Source organism: Callorhinus ursinus, unplaced genomic scaffold (assembly GCF_003265705.2).
Source record: "Callorhinus ursinus isolate GAN/ISIS: 27379988/994484 unplaced genomic scaffold, GSC_fseal_2.0 scaffold23, whole genome shotgun sequence".
NCBI lineage: Eukaryota > Metazoa > Chordata > Mammalia > Carnivora > Otariidae > Callorhinus > Callorhinus ursinus.
The window spans coordinates 6969317-6987685 of NW_027397085.1; the positions used below are offsets into that span (position 1 = coordinate 6969317).

At 41.0% G+C, this 18369-nt stretch overlaps 1 protein-coding gene and 1 non-coding gene across 14 annotated transcripts in view; one reads left to right on the forward strand and one right to left on the reverse strand.

The window, feature by feature from the left end:
* The window catches only part of ZNF366 (zinc finger protein 366), a 65140-nt gene that overhangs the window by 16256 nt on the left and 30515 nt on the right, over positions 1-18369 (forward strand). For 3 of the 13 annotated variants that reach the window (XM_073905353.1, XM_073905358.1, XM_073905361.1), the window contains exons 2-3: positions 5379-5512; positions 8272-8399. The exons of 3 other annotated variants lie outside the window; for them this stretch is intronic. The gene's annotated coding sequence lies outside the window, so the exon portion shown is untranslated. Of the gene's footprint in view, positions 1-5378; positions 5513-5647; positions 5733-8271; positions 8400-18369 lie in introns of all 13 variants that reach the window. 7 more of the 13 variants (XM_073905356.1, XM_073905360.1, XM_073905362.1 and 4 more) reach the window with 5 other exon arrangements.
* LOC112839719 (U6 spliceosomal RNA) lies at positions 2063-2169 on the reverse strand. Its single transcript, XR_003212248.1, has one exon. It is a non-coding gene; the product is annotated as a U6 spliceosomal RNA (small nuclear RNA).

Consider the following 18369-nt stretch of genomic DNA (forward strand, 5'->3'; position numbering starts at 1 on the left):
ACTGATTTCTTTGATAAGACCCCTAGCTCCTTTCTCTTTTACAAATTTCAGATAGGAGGTTCTCTGCCCATCCTGGGAATTCCCCACTCTAATCCACTCAGGCTCTCTCACTTTTGAGAGCATATTAGGGAATTAAGAAGTCTTAAAGTTCATTTTCATTCTTTCTTAATTGAAAATCACTCTCTACAGAGTAGCACAGCTTAGGACTGATCAGGAAGGGCTGAGAAGGATCACAAAGCAGAGAAATTTGGTGAAGGTCAAAAGAGCTAGCATTTACTTAGCACCAGCTATGTGCCAAGCAGACTACCTATCACGTATCACATTCTAATCTTTCTCCAGATCCACGAAGGAGTCTATTAGTCAGGGTATACTAGCCTATGCCTTAATAACAAACAACCTTCAAATTGCCATTGCTTAAAAAAAAAGAAAAAGGAAAAAAGAAAGAAAACAAGGATTTATATCTTATTTCTATTACATGGCTCAACTGTAGCTTTGTTCCAGGGCATCTTAACTTTAGACCTGAGGCTGACAGAATAGCTATTATTGGAAATGTTTCAGGTTGCTATGGCAGGCATGAACTACTTCTCAAAGATTCCACAAGGAAATGACACATGTCACATATGCTCACGTTTTGTTGGCCAAAGCAAGTCTCAAGGCCATGCCTACATATAAAGGGAAGAGAGAAATGCAATCCAACTATATGTGCAGGAGAGCTAGAAACATCTGGTCGATAAAGTGTTATTATAGCTGAGAAAATGGATGCTTAGGAAAGTCAGTAGGTGGTGGAGTTAGAACTCCAAGCCAAGTTTTGTGACTTGGTCTCCTGGGCTCTCTACTCTCCTACAGCAGGTACGTTCTATAAGCACGTTGTCACATACGTGGTGCTGTACCTTCTCTCCAAATAAAGTGTCCCTGGGGCTTAAGAAGGAAGTGTGCACATGCACCTGGGTATGAACAGGTTAGAGTCAAATCAAAGTTAATGCGACTCAGCCTTTACTTTATTGTACCAATTTCTACTCTCTGTAAAGATCTTTACCACACTTGGCATGAAATCATTACGTAATAGAAGTTTCATCTTTGAACACATGCCAGATTTTTGTTTTTAATCATAGTTTCAAGTACAACAGGTTTCTTTGCTTATTGCCTTTATTTGCTATTTAATGAGAAAAGGGCCACTCTGCCCTTAGTTTGGTAAGGTTGCTGCCTGGTGGATGTTCAAGGTCAAGGGGAAAGGATGTCCCAGTCTCCCTCTATTACTTTCAAGACAATCTCTAGAAAAAAAAAATCTTGCTCAAAGAAACAAAATAACAAGACTGATTCTACCAGCCCTTAGAAAATCAATCCCAATATTTCATCTCCCTGGAGCCCAGACGAAGGGCTATGCTATGTTAGTTCTCCTCAGACTTTTCTAATCCAAGTACCCCTAATGAGAGAGGAAAAAAAATCCCAAGTGGTCTACCACAGGTGCAATTTCAGACTTTAACCAGTCCTGGGTGCGTGCGTGTAGGTTTGCATTCTGCTCCATAACATATCCACATTTGTTTGCATGTAAAATGTTTTAAATCACTCACCACTACATAAAATTGATAGGCCAGAAAAATATACTTATTCTTGATTTTCACCACTCCCTAGGAAACTGACCTCAAGCCTTCCCCATCCATGAATAATAATACGCTTATCACCTGAAAATGGGCCCCAGAGGGGCAGGGATAAGGATTACTTTTAGGCTGGGGATATGGGAGGTTTCCCTTGGCAGCTAGAGTACCCCTAGAAACCAGGAGAGGATAAAGGCGAGAAAAGGAGGAAGAGGGGGGGGGGCGCCTGGGTGGCTCCGTTAAGCGTCTGCCTCCGGCTCAGGTCATGATACCAGGGTCCTGGGATCAAGCCCAGCATCTGTGATGCTTCTCAGGGAGCCTGCCTCTCCCTCTCCCTCCCTTCTGCTCTCCCCCTGCTCCTGCACTCTCTCTCTCAAATAAAATATTTTTTTTTAATTTTTTTATTGTTATGTTAATCACCATATATTACATAATTTGTTTTGGTGTAGTGTTCCATGATTCATTGAAAAAATATGGAACGCTTCACGAATTTGCGTGTCATCCTTGCGCAGGGGCCATGCTAATCTTCTCTGTATCGTTCCAATTTTAGTATATGTGCTGCCGAAGCGAGCACTCAAATAAAATATTTTTTTTTAAAGATTTATTTATTTATTTATTTGAGAGAGAGAGAATGAGAGATAGAGAGCATGAGAGAGAAGAGGGTCAGAGGGAGAAGCAGACTCCCCGCCGAGCAGGGACCCCGATGTGGGACTCGATCCCGGGACTCCAGGATCATGACCTGAGCCGAAGGCAGTCGCTTAACCAACTGAGCCACCCAGGCGCCCTCAAATAAAATATTTTTTAAAAAATGAGGAAAAGGAGGGATAGGGGAGAAGGGAGAAGAAGACCATGAAATGGTATCTGGAAGCAAAGAGAAGCCAGCACAGCCATGGCAGCAAGTTACAAATATGGCTTTAAAAAGCACATGGAAAGAACTGAAAACTAATTTATTAAGTCAGTTGCTAAAGAATAACATTTTTATTGGTTATATTTCCTTATCCATTAAAAAAGCAAAGTGCTTTGCCTGAAGCACAGCTAGCTAGAGTCTAAGCAAATTATTTAACCTTGCTGGTTTCTGAGCCATAAAGCATGAACTCAAGTGCTGCTTAGCCTAATGAGTATATAGTTTGCAAAACTCTTTGAAGACAGAGAGTGCAACTGAAGTATTATGTATTATTAAATAAAATGCCTACCTAGGAAGGGAACTCTCCATTAGCATTATATGTGCCTTAACTAGTAGTCAACACCTGGTAGAGCTAGAAGTCAAAAATTTTTTGACATAAGCGACCCAGGCACTGATCACTTAAAATAGAAAATAAGAGAACAAAGAAACAAGCCCGGGCAGTGACAAATGGCAGGCAGCATTAAGGCATTGGCTTGGTTCAGAGAGAGATTTCTGAGCTAAAGAAGGCCTCATTTACTGGAATGGAAAAATATAGGGCCAGGAAATTGCTCAGAGGTCTTCTGTCTCTTCCTGCGCACATGGAGGTGCACTGTGCTACTGTTTTGGATCAGAATCTCAGTTTTGGAAATAGCCTGAGTTGTGTCCTTGGAAAGTGAGAGGGTCGTGTGGTGTATTTGTGTGTGATGAAGGAGGGGGAGGAGGAGAGGATATTGGGAGGAGACATTTAGATGCTCTCTGGAACCAAACCATTTCCTTGGGCCTCATAGACAGTTACCAGAATGACACTGGGAAACTGGGCAGATGATCCAGGCTTAGGGAACCTCCAAGATTCCTGAACCAGCTCCAAGGTAGAGCCAAGTCAGCCTGCTGACAGCAAAGGCCACTTCTGAACGTTCACACTAGATGGCTGATTTCGAGCCTGCCTATTTCTCAGCATGGGCTGAGTCTTGGTTTTTCATTCAACAAACATCTATTAACCGATTCCAGCAGACACTGTTATAGGCACTGGGGATATATCAGGAAACAAAAGACAAACATCTCTGTGCTTATGGAGCCTGCATTCTAGTGGACGGAAATGAACACTAAATAAAATAAATAAGTTACATGTTAAAAGGTATGGAGCATTACGAAGCAGGAAGAAAGAGTGAATAGGGAGTAAGAGTGCTGAGGGGGGCAGGGTTAGGGTGGCCTCAGTGAAAACGTTGTACTGCACAAAAACTTGAAGGAAGCAAAAGAGAGAACCATGTAGATATCTGGGGAAGAGCTCTCCAGGTAGAAAGAGAAGCAAGTGCCAAGATCTGGAAGTGGGAGACTGCTTTCTGTGGCCAGTGGGGTTGGAGTGGAGTAAGCAATGGAGGGTGTGGTAGTGTATGCTCTGTGGGGGGGGGGGTAAGTATAACATGGACAGCCTTGGATGCCACTGGGTGGACTCTGGCTTTTCTTCTTTCTTCTTTCTTCTTTCTTCTTCTTCTTCTTCTTCTTCTTCTTCTTCTTCTTCTTCTTCTTCTTCTTCTTTCTTCTTCTTCTTCTTCTTCTTCTTCTTCTTCTTCTTCTTCTTCTTCTTCTTTTTTTAAGATTTATTTATTTATTTGAGAGAGAGAGAGAGCGAGAGAGCACTCAGAGGGAGAGGGAGAAGCAGGCTCCCCGCTGAGCAGGGAGCCTGATGCGGGGTTCCATCCCAAGACCCTGGGATCATGACCTGAGTTGCAGGCAGACGCTTAACCGACTGAGCCACCCAGGCGTCCCTACTTTGGCTTTTATTCTAAAATAAAAGATGGCGGGAAAATTTTAGGCAGGGGAGTGACAAGATCTGACTTACATTTTAATAGAATCAATTTGACTAGTGTGTTGAGAGTAAGCTAAAGGGAGCCAAAGTTTGGAAATGAGAAGAGCTAGGAGGCTATTAGGAAGTGATTTTCCACTGATTTTAGAGTAAAAGGCAAAGTTTCTGGGGGTGCCTGGGTGGCTCAGTCAGTTAAAAGTCTAACTCATGACTTCGGCTAGGGTCATGATCTCAGGGTCATGAGATCTAGCCCCACATCGGGTTCTGGGCTTAATGGGGAGTCTGCTTGGGATTCTTTCTCTCTCCTTCTGCCCCTTCACCTGCCCTCTCTCTCTAAAAATAAATAAATAAATCTTTACCAAAAAAATAAGCCAAAGTCCTAGAAGAAGCCTGTTGTGGTGTGGGCCAGGGTAGGGGCAGTGCAGGTGGTGAGAAAGAGCTGGAATCTGCATGGACAGTGAAAACAGAACCCAGAGAATTTGGTAATCCATATACTTGGGAACGTAAGAGGTCTGTCCAGGACCATGTCAGTGAGCTGTGAAGGAATGGTTATGAAGGATGTACCCTCTTCCCTTCCAGTAAAGGAAGAAGAGGCAGGATTCTCGTTGGTTCAACCACCTTGCCTTTTGTCCTTTATCCTTCATGTAAATTGAGGGCCAATTTTGTGCCAAGCACTGTGCTGGGATATAGCAGTGAATGTAAATAGGATTACTGCCCTTATAGAGCAAACAGTTTACAAAGGGAGTCAGATGTTAAGTGAATAATCACACACATAAATGTAAAATGACTACTCTGATATACGCTGAGTGTCAAAATTGGTTTATCTGCCCTGGTCAGGAGGTGCTGAGGAAAGAACACTTGAGCTGGGATCTGAATAGACACATGCCAACCAGACAAAGATGGCAGAGGGAGGAGAAGAGTGTCCTAGGCAATGGGAATGGCATGTACAGAGGTTCTGGAGGGAGGGGGAGCACAGTATGGATGAGGAACTGAGAGAACACCAATGTGAGTAAAATGTAGAGTTTGGGGAATGTGAGCAAAATGCAGCTGGAGAAATGGACAGGGTCAGACTGTTGGGCTTGTGGGCCATGTTCAGATTTTGAACCTCATCCTGGAATCAATGGGAAACAGCTGGAGGCCTCAAAGCAGGGGAATGATGGTCCTACGTGCTTGCTGAGTGAAGTAAGAGTGATGCTGAAGGCCAAGTACGAGACAAAGGCAGAAGCTCAGGTGAGTCGGTGCTTGGTGCTCCTGTGGACCTAGGAGAGAGCTGGGAGGTCATGATGAGAAGAGAAGAAAGATCAAGATCCGAGAGCTATTTAGAAAGTAGACCCGGGTTTGGATGGCCCAGTGGTGTGTTCCCAGTTCTTTGTTTCAGATACTTGTACCAGTGGATGTAAGACTCTCCTATTTGTAGAACTCACCTACCTGTATTAGACCAAGCCACAGGGTAAGTTGGAAAATCTATTTTTCTATAAATATTTCAAAAAGATAAGATTTACGGTAGGATGGTTTAGTGTCTGGGCTTACCAGAAAGAGAGGGTGAGAGAGATGACTGTCCCTAGCCCTCTCCTGGCTTGGTTGTATAATGAATTAATGTAGTCCCAGCATTGTATAATAGAAACATAAAATAATGCAAGCCACAAATGTAATTTTATATTTGCAAGTAGCTATATTTAAAAAAGAAAAAAAAAAGCCCAGATGAAATTAATTTGAATAACCTATTTTATTTAACACAATAAATCAAAATATTGAGACATGTAACCACCAGAATAATTATTGAGGTACTTTCTTTTTTTTTTAACTAAATTTTTAAAATCCAGTGTGCTTCTACATGTACAGCATGTCTGCATTTTGATTAGCCATATTTCATGTGCTCAAAAGCCATATCACACATGGCTAGTGAGTACTGAACTAGATCACGTAGCTCTAAACCATTAAAGCAGCCACGCAGATCCTAAACCCATGTACAAAACACTGAAAATATAGGTCCTTCCATAGGAGTTTAAAAAGGCAAGTAATACTTTAAATAGAACTTCTTAAATTTCAAAAGCAATTAATTTGTGATTAACTATATGAATTCAAGGAAGTTGGTTTTCTCTTCCATGCCTCAGTGCCCAGAAAAGAACCACAGTGGGGCTGGATAGTATGTATCAATGTTTTCAATCTTAACAATCACTGGCTCCCCAAGAAGGAAGTCCAAATAGTTTTTCCTCCTCTTTAATTATCATTTCCCAAAGAAATCTTTCCTTCCAAACTTCTAAATTCTATGATAGTTGAAGGTGGGAAATTAGCTAGTTCAATAGTAAGCAGACAAAACTCCAATAATGGTTTTCATTCTGAGGCAAAAAAGTTGGATTTTCTTAGGAAATTTGAATACTAACTGGATATTTATTGATTAAGGAAACTAATGATGTTTTAGATATTACATATATCACTGTGGCTGTGTTTTAAGAAAAAATCCTTATGTTTAAGGGATACATCCTAAAATATATTTATAGATGAAATAATACGATGTCGTGGATCTACTTAAAAATCATCCTAATTAGGAGGTAGGGGAGAAGGTGGGGTTTAGATGAAATAAGATTTGTTGTAATTGAAACTTGGTGTGAGATTCACATGGGGATTCACTGTATTATTCTCTCTACTTTTACAGTTTGAATACTTATGTAATAAACTTTTTCTTTTCCTGAAGGTAGATTTCCAGACTTTCTTAGGTCCTACTAGAGGGAGGATTTTCAAACATTCCCCTTAAATACTGTGTATGCTTCATAGTACAGATGCAAAAGCCTACCTAAGCATCAAGTACAAGTAATTCTTATTTAATAGTGCAGTGAAATAAAGCTGTATGTTTAAGGACCCCGAATTCCCATTGTAGTTTACATCTCTGGTGTTTTTGGTATAACAAGACTTTACCCTTTCATCCTACCCTTTGGTACTGATTTAGGATCAATATTTATAAGCAAAGCCTGTGTCTTCTGTGTCAAGGAGAGCCCCAGACTCTGCCTGAGCCACGCAGGGGATCAGGGAGCACAGTGATAAATCATATAGACAAAGTACGTTGCAAACCCAGAATGGTGCAGATGCTTGGCCCACGGACATTCTTTGCATCATGGAGGCGACATGTGACAGGGATAGGTAGAAACAGAGGAGGGAACTCAGAGGGGATGGAGCTTCAAAGGCCAGAAGACATAACACCTAAGACCCACAAAGGGGGATGTATGAATATAGGTCACTTGTCACCTTAGGTTGCCTGGGCATTTTGTAAATTTCTGGTGTAACACTCTCTCTAAATTCCATGAGAGATTTCTGGCTACCTCCTGTCCACTCAGCCCTCTCGAACATTTGATGGGAAATGAGGAGGCTGGAGTCTACTTCCAAGTTCTTGCCCAAGACATTGTGAGGAGCTGAATAATAAACTGAGAACATAGGACTACCTTGCAGATATGCTGCCTTCAGGCACCCTTGCCTGCTAACATCAGGTCTTCCTGCCTCCAAGTCTTTGGGTGCTTGACCTCTCACCAAGAATTACAGAGCAGGTGCTCATTTTCACGCCCAAAGGAATATCACTGCTAGTGTCTACATAAAAGGATATACAAAGAAAGAGAACAGGACTTAGTCTGAGAATGTTTTCCTTTTGCATTTTCATCAGCCAAAGGAGTATTGAGTTTAGGGTACCAACATATGGCACAAATGTTAATTCTAAGGAAAATTTGGCACACATAATACGCTAAGCCATGCTACTTTCTACACATGTGGTACTTGGCTTCAGTGGTGGCAATACCAGTGCCAGGTTTTCTTAAATGTCAAGCATTTTAAGAAATGGTTTCTTTGAATTAAAATTACACACCCCCAAAATGGAAATACTACTGAGATGTTTCTAAATAAAATGAGGCAACAGCTGACCAGAGGCCATGGTGGACCGCTGGAGAGCCAAACATCAGCAGAATGGTGTTTTAACTTCTAAGCAATATATTATAATCCTGCAGCGCATTAACCAGATGATAATCTGCAAAGAGTGTCCAAGTCTTTGGGGTAGAAGACTTGACAGTTTTCACTGAAGATTCGACCTGTCCGTTGACAGAATTCACCTGTACTACCTAAGTCACATGAGCAGGTGAGACTTATCCATGGAAATGATTCCCCCTGTGTCAGCATACTCGGGCATTCAGCAGTCTTCATGGTCAGAACAGTCTGGTGGTGAAATATGTCGAGCCTGGAACCTTAGACTTGTTCTTACTAAGTTTCCCTTGACCACTTTTCGTTTATCAAGTTCACTCCAAGTTCAGACCTGATTACCTCAACTCCACTGGCTCATTTTCATCCATATGCTTCTTTTCTAAGTCATCATATACATCACAGATAAAATGCTTGTTTCCAAATTGCTCTGTCTCTGCTTAGGAATCTGTGTCTAGATTTCTAGTTATTCACAAATCCCTTAATATAGGGAGAGACTGAGTGGTATACTTCCCAATGGACTGATAAAAAAAGTACAGGAGGGGAGGAAATTGGGAATGACAAAAGGCTTACAGGAGCCAGTATAGAGTCAAGGTCATCCAGTAGGAAGTAATATATGAACTGAGATTATAGCCACTTGGGCTCTAGAACTTTAAGACTCATATTCTCCCTTTGCCTCTGTCACATGGAAACATTCATACAACCTGAACAAGATGATGCCTGAAATCCTCTCCCATGCTCGAAACATTCTACCAATGAATTCTCTTCATCTTATGGGGTTTTTGTGGGAACTAAATGTAATAATGAGTATGAAAAGTTTTTTTTCTTTTTTTTACAACTTGAGAATTATCTCTGTGTTAAGTTACCACAATATCACAAAATAATTCTCTCAATAAACCTGGAATTATTTTCCATTTCTATTACAAAAATGTTGGGTCAAGCTTAGGAGTTTACTTAATTTCAGGTGGAAAATGAAAGGATCCACAGCAGGTAAAAAGATGCATTGAAGGAAATGAGTAGTTTACGTATAAATTTGACCTTTCTGGAAATCAATTTAGCAATATATATATACTAAGACCTGAAAATTCATATCCTTTGACTCAGTAATTCTTTTTCTAGAGACTCTAATCTAAGGAAATGATAGTCAACCAAGATTTATGTATAAAGTTGTCTACTGCAGTGTTATTTACATATTGTATAGAGATGTACAGTAAATAGTAAGTGTTGGAAAAGAAAACATTCATTCATGTAAAAGACTTGAAAGAAACAAGCCAAAATATTAACAGTTACTCTTGGTTGGTGGTATTATTATTTTCATTTTCTTCTTTAAGCATTTCAGTATTAAATTTTATGATGGTAATGAATTCATATTATTTAAAGTCATTAAAAATAAATTGTGTAGAGTTGCTCACCTTCATCTAACTGTGTTGTTAACTCATTTTGTCTTTTAATTCATCTTGATCAATAGCCAGCTTATCTGAACTGTGTCCATGACTTTCTTCTTGTTCTTCTGCTAACAACAACATTCTCTGGGCTTTATATTATGCCTGTTGTTTGCCAGCAGCCTAGAAAGCACCCAGAGAGCAGATTCACCTGTCAGTTTTAGAGTGTCCACATGTGGTGCTCATTCTTTCCTTGAATATCCCATATATTCTTTCTTCTCATGAAGTTCACAAGATGTGAATTGGCCTAGGACTCATGTCTTTTAGAATAAGATCTACCAAGCGACACTCTTAAAGTGTGGCTTGCTTGATTCTCCCTAAAAAGTCCCCATGCAGAGGGGCACCTCTGTGGCTCAGTTGGTTGAGCATCTGGCTCTTGATTTCAGTTCAGGTCATGATCTCATGGACCCCCATGTCGGGCTCTGTGCTGGACATGGACCTTTTCTCTCTCTCTCTCTCCCTCCCTCCCTCTCTTAAAAAAAAAAAAAGTTCTCAGGTGGAGGCATTATCTGCTCATGAATTTCTCATCAATCCCCTACACAATAGCCTACACAATAGCCTTTTATTCTGAAAAACCAAAGGTTTCAGTAATTATAGGCAATTCTCTAAACTCTAGATCAAATTTACTCATATTGTGTTTTTAAGTGGAATTCACATGAGTTACCTGTTACCAGATAGTAAGTAGAAAGGTGTTTTGTTATTTACTCACTACATTATTCACTCAAACAGTTCCATGTTAAGTTAGCTCCAGCATTTCTTCAATCAGCACAAATGAAGATGAAAACTTGAAGGGGTTATTTCCCAAATAGTCCATTAAATGATGCTATCTATCAAATGTAGCTTTTTTATTAGAAAGCCAGAGAAGGTTAATAATCTAACAGAATCAGCCTGTTGCTAGTAATGGAGACTGGGGAGAAGGGGAGAACGGGAGAAAGACAGAGACAAACTGATCAACTAAAACCAAGTTACCCCCAAACGCTCAAAGTCAAAAAGCTCCCCAAAACAGACAATAACCTATGGCAAAGCCCGTCAAAGAATTCTTTCTTTGGCTAACCCTTCCAAGGAAATAGTCTTTAGCCAGAATCTTCCAGATTGTCTTGTAGCATTCAGACTCTCAGAGTAAGCCTGTCAGTATCTTAACTAGCTTTTCCTCACCACCTCATCAGTTTGTCGCACAATTCTCACTCAATTTAGATCCAGCTATTTCTTCACACTTTTACGTTGATTTGGAAAATGTCCTTCACACTTTGGTTGTAGTCTCTCCTCATGAAATGCCATTTGCCTTAGGACGATTTAGTTTCATGAATGGATTTTCTTCCTGTGTGATTGTAGCCTTAGATGAGCCTAGGGCCTTGTATACTTCATTCCAGATATTGTTGCAAAACAAGAGTTTGTGAGACTGCTTCTATCTTCCTCCCTAAATATAGAAGTATTTCTTTCTCCCTTTGTCCAAATTCTCAGATTTGAAATCTTGGTTGTATTTGTATATGGTGTTTTCATAAATTTTAAATTTGAAACAGTCCAATCCCTGTTTCTGGTACCATTCTCTTCCATCATCTACACTGTCTCAGGCAGGTGTGGGCTTATACAGAGATTACACACACCCATGGGCACACACACAACTTACGACTGGCAGATATGATCCTGTATGTTTTGTCAAAACAATTCCATTACTGGCGAGTCCATGAGAATTGGATGTCTGGTGTTACTTGAAACTAGCCAAAAAAAATTTTTTTTTTTTTAGATCTGTCTTTAGAACTGTTCATTTGCATTCCCTTTTGATGGTTTTTGCCAAATTTTCCACTTGAAGTAGTCACATTTGTGATCTGTGGAAGCTCTTAGATATCAAATGATACTGTTTCTCTGTCATATGTTGTAATTATTTTTCCAGCCTGCCATTTCATTTTTAATTTTTTAAATAAGATTTTATTTATTTATCTGAGTGAGCATATGAGTGGCGGGGTGAAGAGAGGGATAAGCAGGCTCCCTGCTGAGCAAGGAGCCTGATGTGGGGCTTGGTCCTAGGATTCTGGGATCATGACATGAACCGAAGGCAGACTGTGTCATCACCCAGATGCCCCAATTTTATGTGATTTTTGGCATACATGAATTTTTTTCCTTATATCATCAAACTATTCAAACTTTTCTAGTTTTTTTTTAGCCAAGGGCTTTAAAAGGTTACAGGTTTAAGGCAAAGACACATGAAAGCCCTCTTCCCAATGAGTTGGAACTTCAGGCTTCGAATGAAGCTGGTACAATCTTTCCCTACCATGTTGTTGAAACAACTGGGCAGGGGATCAGTCTGGAAGATATGGTTGGATTTACCCTCATCCTGAGGAGAAAAAAGCCACTGTGAAACTAGAGGAATAGAAGTAGGGTGAATGCAGTGTGAGGAGGGACAGCAATGACACTAATGTGTGTGCTTAAGAGTCACTATGTGACCAGAAAGTGGATGACTATTCTGTAACCTTTTCCTAGTTCCTGAGCTTTGGGTTGATTTCAGGGGATTTTGGGGGGGGGGCAATTCCTTCCCAGACTTGGGCAATCTGAATGATTCAGTGGCCAGGGTCCCCTGGGTGCAGGGGATACTTTCAGTGGCCAGCAATGTGGTGAGGGGGTGAAGGGGCCTGCCTCACCACAGCTATGACCAGTTCCCTGACAGATGGCACTGCTGCACATCCATAGAGTGTTTCACCCTTTGCAAGTATCCTTTAGATGCTCTACCTGGTTTGGTTATGACAGTGACTATGCGAAGCAAGGAGGGTACACCAAGGTTTCCTATTCTCTTTTCTACAGACTAGAAGTAAATAGAATATCAAATGTAACTGATTTTCCAAATGTAAGTGAGTTTGTGATTGAGTTATGAAGCAAGATGAGAGGTGTGCGGTCTACTACAAAGGGGCAGCGTGGTCTAACAGGTGTACAGGCAAAGAAAGTGGGCACATCTGGGATGAAATGCCAACTCAGCCAGTTATTTGCTCTTTGGCCTCAAGCAAGTGACTTTCCTCTGAGCTTCTATTTCTCATCTATAAAATGGAATAATGGCCTTACAGGATTGATGTGAGGATTAAGTTATATAATGCTCCATCTCCTTCAGGTCTTTTATCGGGTTGGTGCTGTATGTTTTTGAGTGTCACTGTGAAACTTGCATGGAAGGAGTAGTATATAAAGACCCTCTCAGGAAGGGCAGAGCATGAAGAGCCCCTGCACAATGCCTGGCACAGAGTGGGTGTTGCAAGAACCTAACTTCTCTTCTACCATGCCAGCTTCCAAACACCTGAGAGCTAAGATGCACTTGGAGGCTTTCCTCTGAAGAGTCCCTGTGTGGTTTATAACCCTGCTCATCTAAAAGCTCTTTCTATCATAACATTTAGAGTGCTGCTGGCATTGAGGATTATGATTCATCGAAAAACTCAATTATTTGCCCAGTAGGCCATTGTATAAGTAGGCTTGATTAGCGTTTGCAATAGCCCATATGTAAATGTAAAAGATCTTGAAAGAGGGTTATTAAAACAAGAGTCCGGCCACAGGCCTCAAGAGAGAGCTCAGTGTCATGGCTAAGAGCAGGAGTTGGCAAACTATGGCCCCCAAGCCAAATCTAACCCACCCCCTGTTTTTGTATATAAAGTTTTATTGGAACACAGCCACTCCCATTTGTTGACATGGCTACTATGGCTGCTTTAGTTACAAAGACAGGGTTGAATAGTTGCAACAGAGACTGTAGGTCTCACAAAGCCAACAATACTTGCTCTTTGACCTTTTAAGTAAAAGTTTACCAATACCTGGCTAAGAGCTGCTACTTTCAGGCTATGTGACCTTAGACAAATAATTTATACTTATTGTGCCTCAAATTCCTTTTCTGTAAAGTAGGGATAGTAATAGTAGTGATTGAATGAGATAATCCAAAGCTTTGCATGTGCTGAGTCCTTGGTTAATGATAGCTATAATTTTACTCATAATCTCATTGATTTATAGCAAAGTCCATTGTGTAAAACTCACCCTGACCCAGGGACCAAAAATCCTGTTTGCTCAACCCCAATTTCAAAGCCCCCGGGCCCACTGCAGATATCAACAGCACCTAAAATAGTCACCTTTTCCTGCCACAATGGCTTTTTAAGAGCAGCCATTTCAATGCCATTAGCTCAGCTTCCGGGATATTAAACACATACTCTACCTTTCCTCCACACTTAATATAGACATTTGGATTCGTGTCATTGAATATTTTCCAATAGTCTGCGTATCCTATCTGGGAGAGGGGGAATTGGATGAGGCATTTGATGGAATTAAATGTCAATAGTATCAGCTGTTCCTTTCTAAAAATACAAGCAAGATATTCTAAAAGGTGTGAACCATCAACCAACGTATAAGGGAAGATTTTGCATTTAGTCACTTATTGTTCGAAAATGAAAAGATTTTTTTTTCGAAGACAATCAAGCTTGACAAACGGCATTAAAAGCCACTAAGGAAGCTGCAAAAACAGCAGCTCCACATTGCTTCCTAAACATAATGGGAAATGCTCTCTCAATGTAAAGAAGAAGTCTTATCCTACAGTCCAATCAGCATATGGAGGTGATTTCCAAGAGAGAAGTGAGAAAAAAAAAAAATCCCACAGCTCAACCTTTCACAAGTATCAGTCATGCAGGGAGAAAACTTTCTTGTACTCTCTTCCGCATTGTCAAGCTTTGCAGGTTAGAAGAGCCGAGAAGAGCCATCCCTATGAGGGACCAAATCTGCAGCCTAGCTTCTTAGCAGGTGGCTTGGCAGGGCCTTGGGGTAGGTTGGGGCTTGGGAAGAGAAAAAGGGGTGGGGAACTTCTCTAGTCTGAGACTCATATGCACTCAAATGAGGCACTGGTGGTACCCCACCACCACCAGGTACAGCATGACCTGCCCAGGATGTTTCCCTTTGTGGATTACCTGAGCCCTAAAATGGCCATTGCATGAGTTGTGCCTCATCAACTCAGCCTTGTCATAGAGAAGAATCTTATCACCCCTATACCCCATCCCTAGTAGCCTGATTGTGTGGAAGAAAGGGAAGGATGACTACATGTCACAGGGCTTCTTCCATCAGAATCCTTCCTCTACCACCCTAGGCCCAATCACCTTTCCCTTATTGTAGAGGTTCTGCCATTGATAGACAACAGAGTTTTATCACACGCCTCCCTGAAGTAGTTCTTAATCTTGGATGGCTGTGAGAATCACCCACAGAGCTCTTAAAATACACCAATGCTTGGTCCCCATCCCCAGAGATCCTGATATAATTTAGATCTGGGAAGGGGTCTAGGCATGGCATTGTGTTTAGTCATGGTGGTGGGTGGATACTGTACATTTAAAGGTTCCCAAGTGATTCCCATGTGCTAATCTGCTATGCACAGGGTACTCTTCTCGGTGGGTACAACTGTGAATAGAACAGGCAAGGACCTGGTCTCATGGAGCTTATGGTCTAGTGGAGTAAGACAGAGAACAAATAAATGAACGGCAAAGATTTTTTCTGACTGCCACTGGAAAATAAAGCGTGGGGCCGTGAAAGAGCTGGAGGATGGGAGATTATGTAACTTTAGAATAGTCAGGGCATCATCACTGTAGGGTCCTACTCTGCTTCTTTGCTTATGGTAAGCTCTGTTAGCACTCAGGGCTAGTGGCAGGGCTGTGGTTTAGATGCCTGCTTCTTGTTCAGGACAATTAGTGTCACTGTGTCCCCTGAGCCCAGTTTCCATGGACTGATGAACCATGGGAGACCCTCACTGGACAGCCCAGATCAATCACTGTAACCAGAAGCAGACTCACAGGGCATGCGTTATCCTCAGTATGCCAGCATGCCCCCTCCCTATTTCCCTTTCACCCACTATTAATTGAGTGCCCCACTCTAAAGTAATATCCTATCATCAGCATCATTACTGAACATAATTTGCTGACTTGTAATAATGATAATACTAAAAACAGATTGAACTACACTTATTATGTGCAGGCACTCTACAAGATACATTATCTCATTCAATTCACTACCAAGGTAGAATCAGCTCTGTTTCATAAATGTGGAAAACAAGACCCTGAATGGTTAAGAGACTTATAATGTGGCTTACATTTTAGACCTTTTAGGTCCCCTCCAATTCAGACAGTCTGTGATCCTACAATCTCTAGCTCATTTCCTTAACTAGGTGGCAAGCTCCCTGAGGAAAGGCACTGTGTCATATACATCTTTGCAGGAGAATCCCTTCTCTTCTCAACCCCATGTTCCTTGCCTGAGGTGAGCAATAAATATATCAGCGGTCAATTTGTGGAGGCATCCTGGCAATCACTCCAGAGCCCTTGAGGCCCCAAGGAATCCTTTGAGTCCTTTGAGCCTCAGTGTTGTTGCTCATAAGCTTGGACTCTGTCCTTTCCCATCAGAACTGCCCAGAGGAGTTTTTACCAAGCAACACTGAGACTCCTTGAAGTGCCCCAAAGCAACTCACAGACACTTATAAATGGGTCTTGTGGGCATTTGCCCCAAGGTCTGTCCCCAAAGAAATGATATTTCATGTTCCCCATCAGTTTTGTTTTGCTAATTAAATTTTTTTTTAAAAAAGAGATTAATATACCAAATAACAAAGTCATTGCAATTTCTTAGACTAGACATTGTTATTCCAGAAGACACACTTCTGCTGATGTTTAAAGGTATTAGGAGGACATATCTTGGAAGAGACTTCCTCATTTTTTTCCAGCTTTTCCGAGGTATAACTGGCAAATAAAATTTTAAGATATTTAAACAACGTGATGACTTGCTAGACATATATTGTGAAAAGATCCCCTCCAACTAGTTAATTAACACATCCATCACCCCACATATTTACCACTTTTTTTTTTTTGGTGAGAACATTTAAGCTCTACTCTTTTAGCAAATTTCAAATATATAGTACAGTATTATCAACTACAGCCACCATGTTTTACATGAGATCCTCAGATTTTTCATCGTATAACTGAAATTGTATACCCTTTTACCAGCCTCCATTTCCCCCACACCCAAACCTCTGGCAACTACTTCTCTACACTGTTTCTATGAGTTCAACTTTTTTCTTTTTCTTTTTTTTTTAGATTCCATATATAAGTGATGCCATGCAGTATTTATCATTCTGTGTCTGGTTTATTTCAATTATCAGAATGCCCTCAAAGTCCATTCATGTTGTCACAGATGCCAGGATTACTTCTTTTTTTAAGGCTGAATAATATTCCATTACATATATTTTCTTGACTTATTCATCCATTGGCAGACACTTGGGTTGTTTCCACCTCTTGACTATTGTGAATAATACTGCAGTAAACATGGGAATGCAGGTATCTCTTCAATAATAGTTGCGTTTCCTTTGGATATATACCCAGAAGTGATATTGCTGATCATATGTAGTTCTATTTTTAATTTCTTGAGGAACCTCCATATTGTGTTCCATAATGCCTATATTTCTTAATGTAACAGATACAAAGAATATAACAAATTAGATAAGAGATAGCTTTACATGGCTTGTCAGTGTATGCACATATATGTTTGTATGTTTGAGACAAAGGGGAAGAAAGCAAGAATATTAATGTGGTGATATCTCCTTGAAAAAAAAATATAGAAAATTGAGAAATTAGGGGTGCCTGGGTGGCACAGTCAGTTAAAAGACTAACTCCTGATTTCTTGAACATCCAACTCTTGGTTTCAGCTTGGGTTGTCATCTCAGGGTTGCGGGATTGAGCCCCACATGGAGCCCAGTGTGGAGCCCCACATGGGGCTCAACATAGAGTCTGCTTGTGACTCTCTCTCCCTCTCCCTCTGCCCCCCCACCCCATGCTCTCTCTATAAAATAAGTAAAATCTTTAAGAGAAAAAAAAGAAAGCTGGTAAATTACAGTAACCTTCATTTCTGAATTTGGAACCCCCTCCTTGTGCTGATGTCCCTTTCATTTTTCACAGTTGAAGTGTCTAAGGAAGAACACAAAACTGTCCACCATATAAGTCCAGTGATTATTTCCATTTCATAGAAGAGTAACTAAACCCCCAGAGGTTTAATCAAAGGTGGTATTTTCCCCTCTTCTCCCTCCTTTCTTTCTTTGCATTCAGCAGAACATGAGGAATGCCACTCTCTGAGGAGAGTATTGGGCTGGTTTGGCCCACTGTGGCAGCCTAGCCCCAGCTCAGCACAGGAACCTGACAGTACATCTGTGGCCTTGCACCCAAGCTGAGTCTTTTAATTGGCCTTTGTAGTGCTTCTGAGACAGGGAGAAATGGGCTCCAAAGAGTCCTAATCTCACATTCTCTTGATGCTGAAAACCCAGATTAAGGGCCTAGGGGTGGATCTACAATGTTAGCAAATGTTCTATCAACAATGTGTGACTTCAACATAATGCTCATAGGAACTAAAAATCCACAATGACGATGTTTGCTGCTGCAAATATCTCCAACTGGCAATTCATACTGAATCTGAACTGGCAATCTATAGTAACATTAACTTACTAGATGGAAATACAACCTAAATTCACATGTCCTCTTAAAGCCACAAACAAATGTGCTTTAAAAGGCAGGTACAGCAGCACATAGTAAAAGAATCTTAACCAGGCAACAGCTCTGTATTGAGTAACTTCATGGCAATTAGTACCATGCAAGGCACAATGGGAGACAGAAGGGTATGAATCCCAGGCTGAAAGGAGCTTATGGGTAAAACAAAACCTAA